Here is a 5,975-nt window from a genome sequence, read left to right on the forward strand (position 1 = left end):
TTTTATCAGATTTCAGCTGATCCGAATCTGTCATATCCGGTTCGGGTCATATAGCAGGAAAATTTAGATTTTAATATTAGTATACATATATCTTTTTCTATATATAATATAAGAGCACTATGTACAAACTCTACAGAGTCACTGATAATAAAGATTTTGTTACAAATAAAAAAGATCTTAAATGTATGGTTAATAAAACAATCATCAGGTGTCGGATATTATGGTTCCGTTTAAATAAGTATTTTAAAAAAAGTTTTAATGTTTTATAAGTGAAAATTTTTAATTATGTATTTGGATAAGATTTGTGTAAAACATTTTTGAAAAATCATGTTCTAAGTATATTTTTTAAAGAACAATCGAGATTTGTTTTTTTTTTTCTAAGTTTATAAAAATGAAGAAAATGATGAAAATTAAAGGATATTATTTTTTAATTTTAAATTTTTTTTTATAAAATAGTTATCAAAACACATATTTGTTCTTAAAACAATTTTTAAATTTCTTTACAAAACTTTTTGTAAAAACATTTTTCTAAAAAAATTTGATAAGTTCTTGTTCAAATATAACCTATAACAAATTATTTTTGTTGGATGCAATAATTGTCCTTATTTGGTAGAGTGATCGAACCATGATTTTTAAGCTGTTGTGCGGTTTAAAAGATTTGAGTTGCACCATTATCACCAGCTATAACTTTTGGTAAAACGATAAGTACTCGGTCCTACAATGAGTATCAAAGCCAAGGTCATGAGTTCAATTCCCATTGATTGCAAGGAGTGCAATTATTGAGAGAGATTGTTGGGTGCAAGTATTCAAAATAATTATTCTCTCTTGTATTCTTGTTTTTTATTTATTTTAACTAAAAAAGAATTAACTTCAAATTCATCAAATTATCTTAAGAAGAATAAATACTAAAAAAATTACTATTAACTTAAATTGGTATCCATATTTATAACCATTTTTGTCGAAATTTTTTTTCCTTCTTATTGTTAAAAATATTCAAAAATAAAATTAAATTATTTACAATTTTTTTGAGTAAGGTTCTCAGAATAGATTTTTAGAACAATGTGTTTAGCTAGGAGCCTAGGACATTATGGAGATTTATTAAATGATATTTTTGTAGAATTTATTTTAAAAACAAGAAAAAAATAGAATATATAATATAATTAATAAATAAAACATATATAAATCTAAATAATAGAATCTTCGATATCTATGCAAACAACGTATGTTCAGATATGGTCTGATCATAAGGCGCGTGTCGAGAAGTATATATATATATTTGTTTTATTATTTTTAATCAGCAAAGTCAACGATCGAAGAACCCTAGTAAATTTTCCTGCCAAATGGCCAAGAAGCGAAAGATCGCCGCCAAACCTCTGCAGCAGCGGCAGCAACCTGAACCACCCCAGCAGCAAGTAGAAGTTGTTGAAGAAGAAGAAGAAGATCCGGAAGAAGAAGCTGAATATGAAGAAGTAGAATACGAAGAAGAATTGGAAGAAGAGGACGAAGAAGAAGAAGAGGGCAAGTCATCAGATGAAGAGGACAATGGGGAAGATGAGGACCTTGTCGATGCGCCGTCACGGAGCCTACTGGATTCTTTTACCAAGGAGGCTCTGATAAGTTTGCTCTGCGAGGCGGCGGAGAATCACCCTGACGTAGCCGCGAGGATTCTAGAGTCAGCGGAGGCTGATCCATCTCAGCGGAAGATATTCGTGCACGGCCTAAAGTGGGACACCTACTTCCGAGATTCTGTCTGAAGAGTTTGTGAAGTATGGCGAGATAGAAAATTGTCGCGTGATCCCAGATAAGACCACCGGAAAATCCAAGGGATATGGTTTTGTTATTTATAAGTCCATCCGTGGGGCTCGCCAGGCATTGAAGGAGCCGCAGAAGATAATCGGTGGCAGGATGACGTCTTGCCAACTGGCGTCCGTTGGGAATTTTCAGCCGCTGAAACCGAGTAGTCAGGAGCCAGGGTCGTATGACTCGGAGTGTACACAGAGGAAGATTTATGTGAGTAATGTGGGGGCGGAGCTGGATCCCAAGAGATTGACTGCCTTCTTTTCGAGATATGGGGAGATTGAGGAAGGACCGTTGGGTCTAGATAAGGAAACTGGGAAGCCGAGAGGGTTCTGTTTGTATGTGTATAAGATGGTAGAGAGCGCCAAAATGGCTTTGGCAGAACCTCACAAGCAATTTGAAGGAGTTACTCTACATTGCCAAAAGGCAATTGATGGTCCTAAGTCACACAAGAAGCAAACGATTCAGATGCAGAAGCCACAGAATATTCAGAGCCAACAATATGCCAACAACTTGGCTCCAAGTTTTGCTGGTTCGGCAGCAGTGCCAGGTGTTATTCCTGGAAATTTGATGGCTCCATTTCAGCCGCAGCCGCAGCAGGGCTTGAGTTTGAACCCAGCTGCTTTAGGGCAGGCATTGACAACATTAATGGCGGCACAGGGGGCAGGATTGAACCTTCTAGGGGCTTTTGGTTCTGTGGGACCAGGTGCTGGAGTGGTGAATAACCCTGCTGTGGTACCCAGCATGATGAGTCAGCTGGTCCAGGGTGGATATGGAAATCAAACTGCCGGGAACATTGGTCAAAGTGGGTATTCAAATATGCAAATGGGGAGGGGAGGTGGTGGTGGAGGGTCCCAACGTGGAGGAAGGGCTTACAGGGGGCGATAAGAGGCAAAAAGGTAATTGGTTCATACTCAAAATTATTTTACTTGCATCTTTTCGTTCTCTCTTGTGACCATTAATTATGAAGGGGCTCACTCTGCGCTTCAAGGGAAAACTTTAGGTTATTAGGGGAGGAATTAAGTGAGTCTAGGAATGGTGAAGGAGATGTAGCATGAGCAGAATAAGAAATTTAATGTTGAATTGAAACACTAGTATTTCCAAAACAGTGGTAATTTAGGAGTGTGCTGGATGATAGTATTATCCAATACCTTCAAGTTTTGAAAACTATAGCTTTTTTAGTATAAAAATATATGCTTTGTTCTTAGAACTCCCTCCCCAAGGTGTCGTGCGCCATGTGCCATTGGGATGAAAGGTACCAAATGAAGGTTAGTTTGATTACTTGGTGTATGGTTCTGCACTCTGACTGAGTGGTTTCAAGATTTTCATCTGCACTATTTAACTTTATTCAATTAAGTTTTCTATGAAAAACAAGAAACTTCAATGGATAAAATTTTACCATGTTTTCCCTATCGTGATTTGGTTTTGTTGGTAAATAACATTGCTATTACTGAGATACTTCCGGTGGCATGAGGATGTTAGCACTATGACCCAGTCGTTTCTTTGTTTCATTTGGGGCAGGTGGTGATTTCTGGGGAAATAACTTTGGTACTGCTTAGGCTGTATGCTTCTGTGGCTTCTGAAAGTTGATTTGAAAAGTACAAATGTAATTCAGGGCCTGTTAGTCTGTAAAATCATTCTGCTGGCAAGCTGTGAATCTCTCTTAAAAAAAATTCTATCCATTATCTGGAAGAGCATATAAAATTGTGACACAGCAAGAAACTCCTCTAATTGCCACATATTAGCTGTAGAACAGCTGTCAGTTAAAGCATTACAAATCTAATTGATTTTCCGGAATTTGTTTAAACAACCATTGGTTATTGTTAAATTCCATGACCTTCTCCTAGCTCATTTTTACTCCAAGTTTTTCATTCCTTATATTTGGAAGTCCTTTACTTTTGCTCTCTGCTTTTGGAGTTGCTTTCTTCACAAAATGTCTGCTCTTCATCTTCTCCTGTGAACTACTTCCTCTTCAATTGCTCTGCATTTGTCACCGATGTATGTTCGTTCAGACTCATTTTAATTCCATGTTTTGGCCATCCAAGTTTTTAAAGTGACTGCACAACATCTTTTGTCCCCTTTTTATTCAAAAACGTAATCTATCAAGTTGAGTAGCTGTTTTTATCGATACCGAGCTTATTATTCGATTTTTCTTATGGTTACTGATTATGAAGTATTTTTTTTTGTTTTATACTTGAATCAACCACCCGTTTTAACTGTTCACGTTCACAATTGCTTTCAAAGTTGTTCTTTGAAACTTTTCTAAAGTTGGTTACGTTTTTGTTACTCTGTAATTGTGCAGATAGCCATTGGCTCAGCAAATTTCTGACTCCGCTTTATGAAACTTCTGATTTCAGAAACTCAAGCTAAAGACATCCTGATCTTAATCAACAAATGTTTGTTCACTTTGCTATATAAAGACCGGGGTTGTGCAATGCACAATATAGTTTATGTATTTGAGCTCGATTCTTCTTGCTCTCTGTTTAAAAGATATGCTTATTCTTATTTAACACATTAGTACGATGTCTTAAAAGTTTTATGATTTTAGATGTTGGTTTTCATTGTTTTTCTCTAGTGACATTAACATAAGATATTAGCTTGGGTGCAGTTTCTCTGATCTATCAATCTTTATGGGCTTGTTGAGCAACACCTTGAAATAGTTTCATTTTGATGTACGAATTAAAATTGATTCTTTTGACGACATTATAATTGAGAATGATAGAAAACAGAATCCAGTTAAGAAAAAATAGGTGGTTGGGCTAATCTTGAGGTCTACTTGTGTCTTCATCTGATTTAGTGTGTGTTTATGCCCCATATATAAGGTGATACAGTATAACGTGGCTAAATATCAGGAATATTGTTCTCAAGTAAGTGGAGAGGAGTTAGGATTTGCCTCCTTGGCCTTTCATATCCCAGGAGATTATTTATGATCTTTTTTTTAATAAGCAAATAAATTATATTACTCGGTCAAAGCAGATATAAATACACTTGACATACACGACCAAATAATATGCAGGTCAATACAAAATAGCGGAGATAAATACACTGGAGATACACGACCAAATAATATGTAGGTCAGTACAAAATAGTCTTTAACTACTAGGTATTAGAACAAACATCCGTAAAAAAGAAATACAACATAATCAACCTCGTGATTATAATGCATTATAAGCAAATAGATAACGAAAATATTGTTGGTCATGCAGCTGGATCATGAAAAATCTCCTGTGAATATCTGGTGCAGTGCTCTCAAACATCATAGTATTCTTGACAGTTCAAATGTGATAAATTGTCGTAGACAAAGCTAAAATCTTCGTCTTTGTAATCCCTAAAGTCTGTGCTCTAAATGGCGGTTGAGGGGGCGTAGGCGGCCCTCGATCGCACCGCTTAGGCATGAGGCAGGTGTTTTAGGCGGCCTCAAGCTATACGGCGTTGGGCAGGCGGTCGAGGCAGGTGGAGGCGGTGAGCAGGCGGGCCAGGTGAGGCAATCAACATTTTTAAATTGTACTCAACAAATTTTAAAAATCTAGTCAAAGTCAACTCATTTTAAATCTCAAAACCCTAGCACGTCCACTTTTTTTTTTATTATTTTTGGTTCTCACTCTCAAGTCTCAACCATTAAGCCCACTGCCCACCACACACTGTCTACCGCCTTGCTGCTCGTCGCCTCCGCCGCCAGCAGCAAGATTCTTTAGGTTAGGCATTGCTTATTTATTATTTATCATACTTTTTTAGTTTTTTATAATATTTCCGATTTTGTGATTTCAAATATCAAATTTGTTGTTTTTTCCCCTTATTATTATTGATTTATTGTTGAAGATTAATGGCGAAAAATGATAAACAACCGGAGTTGGAATTTATGGCAAAGTCTAATGATATTGTTTGAGAATATGGGGTCTTGTGTAATAAAGAGAAAATGGATTGGATCACATGCAAGTTGTGCAAGAGGCTTATTAAAGGAGGAGTTTATAGTATGAACAATTGCGCGTATTGTAGGACAAGTTGAAGCATGTCCTAAAGCATTCGATAAGGACAAAAAAAGAGTGAGAGACGATCTTGAAAATAGCAAGAATAAAAAGCGACGAATGGAAAAACTAAAAGAAGAAAGGGTAGATGTAAGCATAGGTGTTGATGGAGAAGATGGTGATTGTCAAGTGGTGGGAGATAATTCAAAAAAG

The 5,975-nt window shown here is 36.4% G+C and overlaps 1 pseudogene; it reads left to right on the plus strand.

Annotated features, from left to right (window-relative positions):
• Positions 1 to 1,278: 1,278 nt before the first annotated feature.
• LOC140802979 (UBP1-associated protein 2A-like) lies at positions 1,279 to 4,416 on the plus strand (annotated as a pseudogene).
• The last annotated feature ends 1,559 nt before the right edge of the window (positions 4,417 to 5,975 follow it).

The sequence above is a fragment of the Primulina eburnea genome, chromosome 10, assembly GCF_022965805.1.
Source record: "Primulina eburnea isolate SZY01 chromosome 10, ASM2296580v1, whole genome shotgun sequence".
In the NCBI taxonomy this organism is placed as follows: Eukaryota; Viridiplantae; Streptophyta; class Magnoliopsida; order Lamiales; family Gesneriaceae; genus Primulina; species Primulina eburnea.